Source organism: Leucopleurus acutus (genome assembly GCF_964270905.1).
Source record: "Leucopleurus acutus genome assembly, chromosome: 1".
NCBI classification, from domain to species: Eukaryota; Metazoa; Chordata; class Mammalia; order Artiodactyla; family Delphinidae; genus Leucopleurus; species Leucopleurus acutus.
Window position 1 is genome coordinate 98,095,257 of NC_139142.1, and position 16,595 is coordinate 98,111,851.

Here is a 16,595-nt window from a genome sequence, read left to right on the forward strand (position 1 = left end):
GGTTCCCAAGCAAAGGAAACTTTATATTTTCATCAGAGAATGGAGAGGTGAGAGCATGCACTACCCCGTGGGCTGTGGGCTGGGCTGCTGTGTAGAGATCCTGTCAGAGTCAGTGAGAGGGAGGGGGCGGAGCTCTCAAGGGCCGGGTTGGCTGCAGCTCAGGCTCTATATCTCGGAGTCTGCACTGGGCCCCAGGAGCTGAGGTGTCGACCCAGCCATTCTGCACCAGGAAATCTGGTCTGAAGTGCCGGGTGTGGAACCTCTGCATGCGGGACCCTAGGAGCACGTGAAATTAGACAAAGCACAAAGGATAAAAAAGGTCAGACTTGACTTTATTGCCCACATTCTATTTTTATCTCCCAGGGATTTTTAATGGGCTTTGCTGGGGACAAACCCCTCCTCTGCCTTTTGTCCCGTTCCTCATTCTTGGAGTGCTGAGGGTGCAGACCCTTCTTCTGTAACTGCTGAGTGCTGAGTTGGGAGCCCTCATACCAGGGGACGAGGGTCAGAACTTCTCCCCAGCAGCCTCCAGGTGACGTTGATTGGCCCCAGGACCCCTGCCTCCCTGCTCGTCCGCCTGAGCACCAGCATTGGAAGTGTTATAGATTCTAATGACCTTTAAGGGTCCAGGAAAGAGATGTGCAGAGACGCTGTGGGGGCCGGTTTCACCCCGCCCCACATTTGTTCGGCCACCTTAGGCTGACCGTTTCTGCCAGCCTAGATGTTCTGACCAGTAGTCTGCTCTTTCTTCAATTAGGCCCCTGAATTAACGTAAAAACAGCACCAGGTGTCAGAGCCCTGCCTGCTCAACTCCCAGACAGTCCAGGGTCAGTGGTGATCAAGGACCATGATGGCCACTGAGTCAACAGCCTTTTGAAGTAAACAGGAGTCCAGCCGGTCTTATTGGCCACCATCATCACGGTGTCTGTAGGCTTTTCTATGGTGACGGTGTGATATACGGTTCCCCCGCCAAGATTATTAGCTCCCCTCCGGGTGCAGGAAGTCCTGCAAGCAGTAGTCTACTCCTTCGGGACACACTATTGTTGTTTTATGAGAGAAACTCCAGGTCAAGTGATGTTCACACGAGTCGTCATGGTGCCCTGTTGCCCCCGGTTATCTCTCTGGATGTTGGAGTTGGAGGGCCTCCTCACTCGAGGTCGGTGTGCCCACGGAGCGAACCCTGCAACTTCAGGGCATGGTTGGTGATTAGGATCACCACGTGGGGTCCTTTTCCCTTAGGAGGGAGGTGGCCTTTTGGGCTGCTGATTTCCAGGTTTTTAGATACCGCCAGTATCTTGGCCAGATGTGGCAGTGGGCCAAGCCCCTTGGTGACTGTAGTTTATCCTACCTGGATGGCATTCTTGCGTTGTTCCATTTCAAGTGGTCCCAGTTTTTGCACTAATTCTCCAATGGCGATTCACCTTTCACCGGGAATGGAAAGGTCAAAGGGTTTAGCTCAATTAGGGAGTTCCAGGGCAAGGGTCTGAATTGACTGCTCTTTCCATTCTTGAAAGGCCACTTCTGGATTCTGTTCAAAAGGATCATCATCTTTTCCTTTCAGTGTTTCATATAGAGGCCCAGCTAGTAGACTGTAGTTAGGGATCCAGAAGCAGCAAACCCTGGCCTCCCCAGGAACCCCTAAGCTGTCTTCTAGTTTTAGAAAGGGGTAAGGCTGCAAATGGTTTCTTCCCTTTCCTGGGATGGGCTTCTCTGACCTTGTGTGAGAATGAAGCCCAGGCAGGTCACTGCAGTCTGTGATATTTGAGCTTTTTCTTGGACAACTTCTATCCTTTATTGGCTTGGTAGTTCAGAGGCCTCCCTAGTAGGGCTGGCGATCAGAATGTCGTCTGCATATTGAAGGAGGGTTTCCTTTTCCAGAGGTAGAACTTTTCGGTCGTTAGCTAAGCTTTCCCCAAAGATGGTGTGGGAATTTTTGAACCCTTGGGGCAAGACGGCCCGGAAGTATTGTTTTAGTTGTATGTTGAGTCCTGCCACTCACAAGCCAAAATTTCTTGTGACTCTGGGACTAATGGAATACAAAAGAAGGCATCATTGAAGACTAATACAGAATACCATGTCCTGGTGGTTGGTAGAATGACCAGCAGGGTGTAGGGATCAGGAGCAACTGGAGGTATATCCTCAGTGGCTTCACTGACTGTCCTGACATCCTTTACCAGGTCCCCAGCAGCCCATGGGGCTCTCGTGGTCAGGCCAATCCCAGGATATGGAGCTCTCCTGGGCAGGTACCCCACCCCCAACCCAGCCCACGGGGCTCTCATGGTCAGGCCCCTCCCAGGATACAGAGCTACCCTTGCAGGTACCGTGGCAGGGCTGGGCACACAGGAACCGTGCACATAGCCCTCATTGAAGAGCACCCCCAGCTCACCTGTCGCTCAGAGCTGACACAGAGCACCTCAGAGCAGGACTTGAACTAACAAACAGCAGCTCCGACAGGTCTGTGACCCTGGGCATCACTCTGTGTGGCCTCCCTCCACCTGGTCTTCCAGAGACTTCCACTGCACCCAGGGCACCAGGCCTCTGTCTCCAACCACCACCCACCCCTCCTCTCCCTGACTCCTGGGTTCCTCTCATTAGGAGAGGGTTTTCTTGAAGTTGTCTCCCACTCATGGGCCAGATAAAATGATTAGAAAACAAGCCAAAGCTGCAGCCCCTTGTCTATCCTGACTCTCAGGAGCCCACACCTGTTCCTTGGACCTGGCCGGTTCAGCAAGTTCCATTTTCTGCAACTGTGAGCCCCTGAGGGGTGATGATTGGCTGACCTGGGCAGCCTTACCATGCCGGCCAGCCCTCCCCAGGTGTGCCTGGGTTGAGATCAATATAAATACCACTCCAGGCAGCAAAAGCCCCTGCAGCTGTGCCTGACGCCATTTTCTCTGCCCTGTCAGCAGTCTCGGGGCTGGGCTGGTGGGAGGGAGTGAGAGGCCACGGCTTTGTGGGTGGCCCAGTGTGAGTGGGGCTCTGCTGGACTTTCTGCAGCAGTTGCCAGGCTGCCACCTGCTAAAGAAGAGGATGTGTCACCCATACCTGCTGCTGGAATTTCTCCCTGGGCAGAGGTGAGGAAGGAAAAAAGCAGTGGGGGCAGGGACAGGACGGGTATCTCAGGCAGGGAAATGGAAATCTTCCAGAAGAGCACCCAGGGCCAGGACCATCCTGGCTGGCCTGCAGGCACCAAGTCAGCTGGCATGCTGTCACTCGTGTGGCTCCATGGCCCTTCCTCTAGGCTTTCAAGTCCTTGTATATATTCAGGTGTTTTACCTGGGAAGGGCGGGAACAGTTCAGCAGCAACTGGCCTGGGGTTCAGCTCACGTTTACTCACAGATGCCTCGGCACGGTGCCCCAGCTTTGCAATGAGGACGCTTGTTGTGTGGGGGCTGCTGGCTGAATGGGAGACGATTCCCCACCACTGACCAACTTCAGAATTGTTTACAACTGGAGCAAGTGCCCTGATACGGTTTTCCTCTGAGTAACTGGTGGGTTCTGTTTTTTTTTTCTCTTTTTCGTTTTTGGTTCAAGGTAGATTTTATTCCTCTTTTTTGTATTTACAGATATAAGCATGGAAATAATTTATTCATATAAATACATGTATGTGAAGGGAATAATTGTTTTTTCTGTTTTATTTTTTAAATTTTATTTCTTTTTAATTTTGAATTTTATTTTATATTTTTATACAGCAGGTTCTCATTGGTTATCTATTTTATACATATAAATGTTTACATGCCAATCCCAATCTCTCAACTCCTCCCACCACCACCCCTCCAAGAGCTTTCCCCCCTTGTTGTCCATACGATTGTTGTCTACATCTGTTGCTCTATTTATGCCTTGCAAAACGGTTAATCTGTACAGTTTTTCTAGGTTCCACATATATGCATGAATATACAAGATTTGTTTTTCTCTTTCTGACTTACTTCACTCTGTATGACAGTCTCTAGATCCATCGACGTCTCTACAAATGACCCAATTTCATTCCTTTCATGGCTTAGTAATATTCCATTTTATATATGTACCACATCTTTATGCATTCGTCTGTCTGTGGGCATTTAGGTTGCTTCCATTACCTCGATATTGTAAATAGTGATGCAATGAACATTGCGGTGAATGTCTCTTTTTGATTTATGGTTTTGTCTGGGTATATGTCCAGTCCTGGGATTGCTGTATCATATGGTAATTCTATTATTAGTTTCTTAAGAAACTCCATATTGTTCTCCATAGTGACTGTATCAATTTATATTCCCAACAATAGTGGAAGAGGCTTCCTTTTCTCCACACCCTTTCCAGCATTTGTTGTTTGTAGATTTTCAGATGATGCCCATTCTAACAGGTGTGAGGTGATACCTCATTGTTGAGTCCATTTCGTTGAGCAAGGGGTAGGTCTTGTCTATTACATATTTGGCTTATGGAACGGTATCTGTGCTAATTTCAAACTCTGGTTTTATGCAGCACCCCAACTCACCTTTCCCCTTAAGCAAGCATAAGTTGGTTTTCTAAACTTGAGACCCTGTTCTGTTTTGTAATTCAGTTCATGTGTAGCCAAGTTTACATTCCGTGCATTAGTGATACCTTATGATGTTTCTTTTTCTGTGTGACTTATTTCACTTAGAATCATCGTGCCTCAATCCACTCATTATGCTGGTACAGGCCTGGTGACACAGATTTCATTGCTGAGTGGTATTCTGTTGTACATAAGTACCGCAACTTCTTTATCAATTATTTGTTCTCTGGGATATTTAACTTGTACTGTAGAAGAGGCTCCTGTAAACAGAGCCGTTGTAAATTTTGGGGTGGCTGTGTCTTTTTGATTTTAATTTCCCTAAGCTATAGGACCATAAGTGGAAATGCCCTAGACTCTGTTGCTTTGTTTTTCAGATGTATCAGGAAACACCATACACTTCTCCAGAGTGGCTGTTGGCAATGTACATCCCGCCCATCAGCATAACAAGGCTCCTTTTTCCCCATGGCCTGTCTTGCCTTTCTGGATTTTACACTTTTCTCAGATGGCCCTTTAGACCGGGGGGAAGTGACACTTCATAGTAGTTCGGATTTCCATTGCAAGCTTGCTTGGTTTGCCAAAAAGGGCGTATGTGTTTTTTCCTGAATATATTCAGGAACAAACTCATACGCCCTTTGTTGCCAAGTGCATCATTGTCGATGTTCTGCCTCTTTTCCTATGCTTTAAATGCAAATCCAGTCTACCTCCTGAAATCGGTTTCCTGCAATTCTGCCCCGCTTTCAAGTCCTCTTCGCAGCCTTACTTCAATATATTTTTGGACGTTATCTGTCATTTATAACTCTGCAGGTTTGTGAATTACAGGGCCCCTGAGCTCCTTTCTTCAACTCGCTTTCTTGTGAGCTGGCCGCAAACCCGCAAGACTGCTTCAGGCCCTAATCTGCTTCTGGCAGGGCACGCTGAGCCTTTGGTTAATTCCTCTTCCTGGTGGGAAATGAGTGTTAAATATGCCCGTCCAGACACCTACCTCACTCTCAACCCCTTGGTGATGTGGGTCCTCTGGTTTGTGGCCACTTTTGCTGGGTTCCTCACCTTTCGATGATGTGGCCCCACTAGTGTGAGGACACTCCTGCTTGGTTCTCATCCAGGTGGTTATGTGGACCCCCTGGTGAGAGTCTGTTCCTGGCTTTGTTCCTCACCCACCTGTGAGGGAGACCCTCTGCTGATAGGTCACTCCTGCATGGCTGGCACACATTGCCTTGGTGAAGTCAGCCGTGTGGTGGCAGTTGGAGCGTGCTGGGAATCTCTTCCCCCCGGTGATGAGGGCCCTCTTGCATCAGGTCCTGACTGCTGGGCTCACCAACTTTTCTTAGTGAGCCCAGTGATGCTTTGGCACTCCTCTTAGGATCCCATCTCCATGGGGATGTGGGCCTTCTGCTCTGAGGTCCCAACGGCTGGGTTGTTCACATTTTCATGATGTGGGCTCTCTGGTGTTAGTTCACAGAAGCCTGGATCCCATAGCCTCTGTGCTCTTGGCCGCCTGCTGGGAGGTTCCAACTGCTGGATTCCTCACTTTTTTAAATTTTTGGGCCCTCTGTTGTGAGGATCCTCCTGCCTGCCTCACTCCCAGCCCCTTCGTGATGTGTGTCGTCTGGTTTGAGGCCACATGTGCTGGGTTCCTCACCTTTCGATGATGTGGGACCAATGGTCTTAGGAGACTCCTGCCTGGTTCACATCCCCTTGGTGATGTGGGCCCTCTGTTGAGAGTCTGATCCTGGCTGGGTTCCTCACCCATCTGTGAGGTGGGCCGTCTGATGTGAGGTCACTCTTGCCTGGCTTGCTCACCTCGCCTTGTGGACATGAGCCCTCTGGTGGCACTTGGAGCCTGCTGGGAGCCTCCTCTCCTCGGTGATGAGGGCCCTCTGGCATCAGGCCCTAACTGCTGGGCTCCCCACATTTTGTGATGTGTGCCCAGTGGTGCGAGGACACTCCAGCCAGGTTCACATCCCCATTGGGGTGTGGGCCTTCTGCTCTGAGGTCCCAAAGCCTGGGTTGCTCACAGTTTCATGATGTGGGCTCTCTGCTGTTAGTTCACTCCTGCCTGCATCCCATAGCTTCTGTGCTCTGGACCACCTGCTGGGAGGTTCCAACTGCTGGATTCCTCACCTTTCTTATTCTTTGGGCCCTCTGTTTTTAGGCTACTCCTGCCTGCCTCACTCCCATTCCCTTTGTGATATGTGTCCTCTGATTTGAGGCCACATGTGCTGGGTTCCGCACCTTTCGATGATGTGACCCCACTGGAGGGAAGACAGTCCTGACTGGTTCCCATCCCCTTGCTGATGTGGGCCCTCAGGTGAGAGTCTGATCCTGGCTGGGTTCCTCACCCTTCTGTGAGGTGGGCCCTCTGCTGTGAGGTCAATCATGCCTGTCTGGCACACGTCACCTTGGTGACGTGGGCCCTCTGGTGGCAGTTGGAGTGTGCTGGGATCCTCCTCCCCTCGGTGATGAGGGCCCTCTTGCCTTAGGCCATAACTGCTGGGCTCCCCACATTTTCTGATGTGTGCCAAGTGAGTGAGGAGACTCTTGCCAGGTTCCCATCCCCATGGCGATATGGGCCTTCTGCTCTGAGGTCAAGACGGCTGGCTTGCTCACAGTACCATGATGTGGGCCCTCTGCTGTGAGTTCACTCCGGCAAGGATCCCTTATCATCGGTGCTCTGAGCCGCCTGCTGGGAGGTTCCAACTGCTGGATTCCTCAACTTTTTTATTCTATGTGCCCTCTGTTGTGAGGCTCCTCCTGCCTGCCTCACTGCCAGCCCCTTGGTGATGACTGTCCTATGGCTTGAGGCCACATGTGCTGCGTTCCTCACCTTTCGATGATGTGACCCCACTCGTGTGAGGACACTCCTGCCTGGTTCCCATCCCCTTGGTGAGGTGGGCCCTCTGGCGAGAGTCTAATCCTGGCTGGGTTCCTCAACGTTCTGTGAGGTAGGCCCTCTGCTGTGAGGTCACTCCTGCCTGGCTGGCACACGTCACCTTGGAGACGTGAGCCCTCTGGTGGCAGTTGGAGCGTGCAGGGCGCCTCCTCCTCTCGGTGATGACGGCCCTCTGGCGTCAGGCCCTAAATGGTGGGCTCCCCACATTTTCTGATGTGCGCCCAGTGGTGCGAGGACACTCCAGCCAGGTTCCCATTCCCATGGGGATGTGGTCCTTCTGCGCTGAAGTCTCAACTCCTGGGTTGCTCACAGTTTTGTGATGTGGGCCCTCTGCTGTGAGTTCACTGTGGCCTGGATCCCATATCCTCGGTGTTCTGGGCTGCCTGCTGGAAGGTCTAAATGCTGGAATCCTCACGTTTTTTATATTATGTGCCCTGTGTTGTGAGGCTACTCCTGCCTGCCTCACTCCAAGGCCCTTGGTGATGTGGGTCCTCTGGTTTGAGGACACATGTGCTGGGTTCCTCACCTTAAGATGATAAGGCCCCACTGGTGTGAGGATAATCCTGACTGGGTCCCATCCCCTTTGTGATGTGGGCCCTCTGGTGAGAGTCTGATCCTGGCTGGGTTCCTCACCCATCTGTGAGGTGGGCCCTCTACTATCAGGTAACTCTTGCCTGGGTTGCTCACCTCGCCTTGTTGACATGAGCCCTCTGGTGGCAATTGGACCCTGCTGGGAGCCTCCTCAGCTCTGTGATGAGGGCCCTCTGACGTCAGGCCCTAACTGCTGGGCTCCCCAACTTTTCTTAGTGAGCCCAGTGTTGCTCAAGCACTCCTCTTAGGTTCCCATCCCCATGGGGATGTGGGCCTTCTGCTCTGAGGTTCCAACGGCTGGGTTGATCACAATTTCATGATGTGGGCTCTCTGGTGTTAGTTCACTGTGGCCTGGATCCCATAGCCTCTGTGGTCTTGGCTGCCTGCTGGGAGGTTCCAACTGCTCGATTCCTCAACTTTTGTATTCTATGGGTCCTGTGTTGTGATGCTCCTCCTGCCTGCCTCACTCGCAACCCCTTCGTGATGTGGGTCTTCTGGTTTGAGGCCACATGTGCTGGGTTAGGCAACTTTCAATGATGTGGCCCCACTGGTGTGAGGACACTCCTGCCTGGTTCCCATCCCCTTGGTGATGTGGGCCTTCTGGTGACAGTCTTATCCTGGCTGGGTTCCTCACTCTTCTGTGAGGTAGGCCCTCTGCTGTGAGGTCAATCCTGCCTGACTTGCACACATCACCTTGGCGACGTGGGCCCTCTGTTGGCACATGGAACCTGCTGGGAGCCTCCTGCCCTCGGTGATGACGGCCCTCTAGCATCAGGCTCTAACTGCTGGGCTCCCCACGTTTTCTGATGTGAGCCCAGTGATGCCAGGACACTCCTGTCAGGTTCCCATCCCCATGGGGATGTGGGCTTTCTGCTCTGAGGTCCCAATGCCTGGGTTGCTCACAGTTTCATGATGTGGGCTCTCTGCTGTTAGTTCACTCCTGCCTGCATCCCATAGCTTCTGTGCTCTCGGCCGCCTGCTGGGAGGTTCCAAATGCTGGATTCCTCACTTTTTTTATTCTTTGGGCCCTCTGTTTTTAGGCTACTCCTACCTGCCTCACTCCCATCCCCTTTGTGATGTATGTCCTCTGATATGAGGCCACATGTGCTGGGTTCCTCACCTTTCGATGATGTGGCCCCACTGGTGGGAGGACAGTCCTGACTGGTTCCCATCCCCTTGGTGTTGTGGGCCCTCTGGTGAGAGTCTCATCCTGCCTCGGTTCCTCACCCTTCTGTGAGATAGGCCCTCTGCTGTGAGGTCACTACTGCCTGGCTGGCGCATGCCACCTTGTAGACGTGGGCCCTCTGTTGGCAGTTGGAACCTGCTGGGAGTCTCCTCCCCTCAGTTATGAGGGCCCCCTGGCATCAGGCCCTAACTGCTGGGCTCCTAACATTTTCTGATATGTGCTAAGTGGTGCAAAGCCACTCCTGCCAGGTTCCCATCCCAATGGGGATGTGGGCCTTCTGTTCTGAGGTCCCAACAGCTGGGCTGCTCACAGGTTCATGATGTGGGCCCTCTGCTGTGAGTTCACTGCGGCCTGGATCCCATAGCCTCGGTGCTCTGGGCCACTTGCTGGGAGGTTCCAACTGCTGGATTCCTCAACTTTTATATTCTATGGACCCTGTGTTGTGAGGCCGGTCCTGCCAGCCTCATTCCGAACCCCTTGGTGATGTGGTTCCTCTGGTTTGAGGACACATGTGCTGGGATCCTCACCTTTCGATGATGTTGTCCCACTGGTGTGGGGACACTCCTGCCTGGTTCCCATCCCCTTGGTGATGTGGGCCCTCTGGTGAGAGTCTGATCCTGGCTGTGTTCCTCACCCTTCTGTGAGGTGGGCCCTCTGCTGTGAGGTCACTCCTGCCAGGCTGGCACACATCACCTTGGCGACGTTGGCCCTCTGGTGGCAGCTGGAGCCTGCTGGGAGCCTCCTCCTCTCGGTGATGAGTGCCCTCTAGCGTCAGGCCCTAACTTCTGAGCACCCCACGTTTTCTGATGTGAGCCCAGTGATGCCAGGACACTCCTGTCATGTTCCCATCACCATGGGGATGTGGGCCTTCTGCTCTGAGGTCCCAATGTCTGGGTTGCTCACAGTTTCATGATGTGGGCTGTCTGGTGTTAGTTCACTCTGGCCTGGTTCCTCTAGCCTCTGTGCTCTGGGCCGCCTGCTGGGAGGTTCCAACTGCTGGATTCCTCACCTTTCTTATTTTTGGGCCCTCTGTTATGAGGCTCCTCCTGCCTGCCTCACTCCCAGCCCCTTGGTGATGGGTGTCCTATGGTTTGAAGCCACATGTTCTGGGTTCCTCACCTTTAGATGATGTGGCCCTACTCATGTGAGGACACTCCTGCCTGGTTCCAATCCATTTGGTGATGTGGGCCCTCTGGTGCGAGTCTGATCCTGACTGGGTTCGTCACACTTCTCTGAGGTGGGCCCTCTGCTGTGAGGTCATTCGTGCCTGGTTGGCACACATCGCCTTGGCGACGTCAGCCCTCTGGTGGCAGTTGGAGCCTGCTGGGAGCCTCCTTCCCTTGGTGATGAGGGTCCTCTGGCGTCAGGCCCTAACTGCTGGTCGCACCAAATTTTCTGATACGTTCTCAGTGGTGCGAGGACACTCCTACCAGAATTCCATCCCCATGGGGATGTGGGCCTCCTGCTCTGAGGTTCCAATGGCTGGGTTGCTCAGTTTCATGACATGGGCCCTCTTCTGTGAGTTCACTGTGGCCTGGATCTCATGGCCTCGGTGCTCTGGGCCGCCTGCTGGGAGGTTCCAACTGCTGGATTCCTCACTTTTTTATTCTATGTGCCCAGTGTTGTGAGGCTACTCCTGCCTGCCTCACTCCGAGGTCCTTGGTGATGTGGGTCCTCTGGTTTGAGGACACATGTGCTGAGTACCTCAGCTTTTGATGATGTGACCCCACTGATGTGAAGACACTCCTGCCTGGTTCCCATCCCCTTGGTGATGTGGGCCCTCTGGTGAGAGTCTGATGTTGGCTGGGTTTCTCACCCTTCTGTGAGGTGGGACCTCTGCTGTGAGGTAACTCCTGCCTGGCATGCTCACGTTGCCTTGGCAATGTGAGCCCTCAGGTGGCAGTTGGAGCCTGCTGGGAATCTCCTCCCCTCAGGTATGAGAGCTCTGTATAAAACACATATGCCCTTTTTTGCCAAGTGCATTATTTTCCAAGTTCTGTCTCTTTTCCTATGCTTTAAGAGCTACTCCCGTGTACGTTCTGAAATCAGTTTCCAGCAATTCTGCCCCGCATTCAAGTCCTTTTCGCAGCCTTACTTTAGTATAATTTTGGATGATAGCTGTCATTTATAACTCCGCAGGTTTCTGAATTACAGTGCCCCTGAGCTCCTTTCTTCAACTCGCTTTCTTGTGAGCTGGCCGCAACACCGCAGGATCTCCTCAGGCCCTAATCTAGTTCCAGCATGGCACGCGGAGCCTTTGGTTCATTTATCTTCCTGGTGGGAAATGAGAGTTAAATTTGCCCGTCCAGACACCTACAGATAGTCTCCCATTGCTTCTCCTTATTGCTGTTCATCTTCCGAAGAAATTGCAAACTGGGCCAAACAGGAGGTTAAAGGCACTGACTCTCCAAGTGAGGAGAGTGTTAGTAAAGCGTCTGGAATGTTGCACCCGAGTACCAGGGGACGAAAACTGAGACACATTTGAACACGTTTCCCGATCACACAGTGGATCATACACTCCGTTCCACATGCATGTTTTAGCTGAAGGAAGAATCCCTTAAACCTGGAGAGTTGAGACCCATGGAATGGGTACCATGCAATATGACTTCAAAGGGTCTGCATTTGCTCACCAAACCTCACCAATCCTATCACTGCTGCGTTTATGCTGCTGTACAGACGCTTGATTCTCTTTCGGAGACATATAAATCCATAGGTTTTAAGATTCTTACTAGTCAGGTATATTCTTAGGCGTTTAATATGGGGTGTTGAGTCCACTTCGTTGAGCAAGGAGTAGCTCTTGTCTATTACATATTTGGCTTATGGAACGGTATCTGTGCTAATTTCAATCTCTGGTTTTATGCAGCACGCCAACTCACCTTTCCACTGAAGCAAGCATAAGTTGGTTTTCTACATTTGACACCCTGTTCTGTTTTGTAATTCAGTTCCTGTGTAGCCAAGTTTACATTCCGTGTAGTAGTGATATCTTATGATGTTTCTTTTTCTGTGTGACTTATTTCACTTAGAATCATCGTACCTGAATCCACTCATTATGCTGCTACGGGTCTGATGACATAGATTTCATTGCTGAGTGATATTGCATTGTACGTAAGTACCACAACTTCTTTATCCATTTTTCGCTTTCTGTGATATTGAACTTGTACCGTAAACGAGGTTCTTGTAAACAGAGCCGTCCCAAACTTTGGGGTGGCTGTGTCTTTTGATTTTAATTTCCCTAAGCTATAGGACCATAAGTGGAAGTGCCCTAGGCTCTGTTGCTTTGTTTTTTGGATGTTTCAGGAAACACCATACACTTCTCCAGAGTGGCTGCTGGCAATTCACATCCAGATCATCAGCATAACAAGGCTCCCAGTTATCCATGGCCTGTCCTGCCTTTCTGGATTTTACATTTTTTTCAGATGGCCCTTTTGACCGGGGGGCAGTGAGACTTCATTGTAGTGCAGATTTCCTTTGCAAGCTTGCTTGTTTGGCCAAAAAGGGCGTATGCGTTTTTTCCTGAATATATTCAGGAAAAAACGCATACGCCATTTTTGGCCAACAGCATCATTGTGGACGTTCTGCCTCTTTTCCTATGCGTTACATGCAATTCCTGTCTACCTCCTGAAATCGGTTTCCTGCAATTCTGCCCCGCTTTCCAGTCCTCTTGGCAGCCTTACTTCAATATATTTTTGGAAGATAGCTGTCATTTATAACTCTGCAGGTTTGTGAATTACAGTGCCCCTGAGCTCCTTTCTTCAACTCGCTTTCTTGTGAGCTGGCCGCAACACCGCAGGATTGCTTCAGGCCCTAGTTTGGTACCGGCATGGCACACTGAGCCTTTGGTTAATTCCTCTTCCTGGTGGGAAATGAGAGTTAAATTTGCCCGTCCAGACACCTCCACCTAGTCTCTCATTGGTTCTCCCTATTCCTGTTCATTTTCCACAGAAATTGCAAACTGGGCCAAACAGGAGGTTAAAGGCACTGACTCTCCAAGTGGGGAGAGTGTTAGTAAAGCGTCTGGAATGTTGCACCCGAGTACCAGGGGACGTAAACTGAGACACATTTGAACACGTTTTCCGATCACACGGTGGATCATACTCTGGGTTCCACATGCATGTTTTAGCTGAAGGAAGAATCCCTTAAACATGGAGAGTTGAGACCCATGGAATGGGTACCATGCAATATGACTTCAAAGGGTCTGCATTTGCTCACCGAACCTCACCAATCCTATCACTGCTGCGTTTATGCCGCTGTACACACGCTTGATTCTCTTTCGGAGACATATAAATCCATAGTTTTTAAGATTCTTACTAGTCAGGTATATTGTTAGGCGTTTAATATGGGGTGTTGAGTCCAGTTCGTTGAGCAAGGAGTAGCACTTGTCTATTATATATTTGGCTTATGGAACGGTATCTGTGCTAATTTCAATCTCTTGTTGTATGCAGCACCCCAACTCACCTTTCCCCTTAAGCAAGCATAAATTGGTTTTCTACATTTGACACTCTGTTCTGTTTAGTAATTTAGTTCTTGTGTAACCAAGTTTACATTCCGTGTAGTAGTGATATCTTATGATGTTTCTTTTTCTGTGTGACTTATTTTTTTATTTCTTTTATTTTTTTATTTTATTTTTTTTTTGCGGTACGTGGGCCTCTCACTGTTGTGGTCTTTCCCATTGCGGAGCACAGGCTCCGGACGCCCAGGCTCAGCGGCCATGGCTCACAGGCCCAGCCGCTCCGCGGCATGTGGGATCTTCACGGAGCGGGGCACGAACCCATGTCCTCTGCATCGGCAGGCGGACTCTCAACCACTGCGCCACCAGGTAAGCCCTGTGTGACTTATTTCACTTAGAATCATCGTACCTGAATCCACTCATTATGCTGCTATGGGCCTGATGAAATAGATTTCATTGCTGAGTGATATTGCATTGTACGTATGTACCACAACTTCTTTATCCATTTTTCGCTTTCTGTGATATTGAACTTGTACGGTGAACAAGGTTCTTGTAAACAGAGCCGTCCCAAACTTGGGGTGGCTGTGTCTTTTTGATTTTAATTTCCCTAAGCTATAGGACCATAAGTGGAAGTGCCCTAGGCTCTGTTGCTTTGTTTTTTGGATGTTTCAGGAAACACCATACACTTCTCCAGAGTGGCTGCTGGCAATTTACATCCCGCCCATCAGCATAACAAGGCTCCCAGTTCTCCATGGCCTGTCCTGCCTTTCTGGATTTTACACTTTTTTCAGATGGCCCTTTTGACCGGGGGGCAGTGAGACTTCATTGTAGTGCAGATTTCCTTTGCAAGCTTGCTTGGTTGGCCAAAAAGGGCGTATGCGTTTTTTCCTGAATATATTCAGGAAAAAACGCATACGCCCTTTTTGGCCAAGTGCATCATTGTGGACGTTCTGCCTCCTTTCCTATGCTTTAAATGCAATTCCAGTCTACCTCCTGAAATCGGTTTCCTGCAATTCTGCCCCGCTTTCAACTCCTCTTGGCAGCCTTACTTCAATATATTTTTGGAAGATAGCTGTCATTTATAACTCTGCAGGTTTGTGAATTACAGTGCCCCTGAGCTCCTTTCTTCAACTCGCTTTCTTGTGAGCTGGCCGCAACACCGCAGGATTGCTTCAGGCCCTAGTTTGTTTCCGGCACGGCATGCTGAGCCTTTGGTTAATTCCTCTTCCTGGTGGGAAATGAGAGTTAAATTTGCCCGTCCAGACACCTCCATCTAGTCTCTCATTGGTTCTCCCTATTCCTGTTCATTTTCCACAGAAATTGCAAACTGGGCCAAACAGGAGGTTAAAGGCACTGACTCTCCAAGTGGGGAGAGTGTTAGCAAAGCGTCTGGAATGTTGCACCCGAGTACCAGGGGACGTAAACTGAGACACATTTGAACACGTTTTCCGATCACACGGTGGATCATACTCTGGGTTCCACATGCATGTTTTAGCTGAAGGAAGAATCCCTTAAACATGGAGAGTTGAGACCCATGGAATGGGTACCATGCAATATGACTTCAAAGGGTCTGCATTTGCTCACCGAACCTCACCAATCCTATCACTGCTGCGTTTATGCCGCTGTACACACGCTTCATTCTCTTTCGGAGACATATAAATCCATAGGTTTTAAGATTCTTACTAGTCAGGTATATTGTTAGGCGTTTAATATGGGGTGTTGAGTCCACTTCGTTGAGCAAGGAGTAGCTCTTGTCTATTACATATTTGGCTTATGGAACGGTATCTGTGCTAATTTCAATCTCTGGTTTTATGCAGCACCCCAACTCACCTTTCCACTGAAGCAAGCATAAGTTGGTTTTCTACATTTGACACCCTGTTCTGTTTTGTAATTCAGTTCCTGTGTAGCCAAGTTTACATTCCGTGTAGTAGTGATATCTTATGATGTTTCTTTTTCTGTGTGACTTATTTCACTTAGAATCATCGTACCTGAATCCACTCATTATGCTGCTACGGGCCTGATGACATAGATTTCATTGCTGAGTGATATTGCATTGTACGTAAGTACCACAACTTCTTTATCCATTTTTCGCTTTCTGTGATATTGAACTTGTACGGTGAACAAGGTTCTTGTAAACAGAGCCGTCCCAAACTTTGGGGTGGCTGTGTCTTTTTGATTTTAATTTCCCTAAGCTATAGGACCATAAGTGGAAGTGCCCTAGGCTCTGTTGCTTTGTTTTTTGGATGTTTCAGGAAACACCATACACTTCTCCAGAGTGGCTGCTGGTAATTTACATCCCGCCCATCAGCATAACAAGGCTCCCAGTTCTCCATGGCCTGTCCTGCCTTTCTGGATTTTACACTTTTCTCAGATGGCCCTTTTGACCGGGGGGCAGTGAGACTTCATTGTAGTGCAGATTTCCTTTGCAAGCTTGCTTGGTTGGCCAAAAAGGGCGTATGCGTTTTTTCCTGAATATATTCAGGAAAAAACGCATACGCCCTTTTTGGCCAAGTGCATCATTGTGGACGTTCTGCCTCTTTTCCTATGCTTTACATGCAATTCCAGTCTACCTCCTGAAATCGGTTTCCTGCAATTCTGCCCCGCTTTCAACTCCTCTTGGCAGCCTTACTTCAATATATTTTTGGAAGATAGCTGTCATTTATAACTCTGCATATTTGTGAATTACAGTGCCCCTGAGCTCCTTTCTTCAACTCGTTTTCTTGTGAGCTGGCCGCAACACCGCAGGATTGCTTCAGGCCCTAGTTTGTTTCCGGTATGGCATGCTGAGCCTTTGGTTAATTCCTCTTCCTGGTGGGAAATGAGAGTTAAATTTGCCCGTCCAGACACCTCCAGCTAGTCTCTCATTGGTTCTCCCTATTTCTGTTCATTTTCCACAGAAATTGCAAACTGGGCCAAACAGGAGGTTAAAGGCACTGACTCTCCAAGTGGGGAGAGTGTTAGTAAAGCGTTT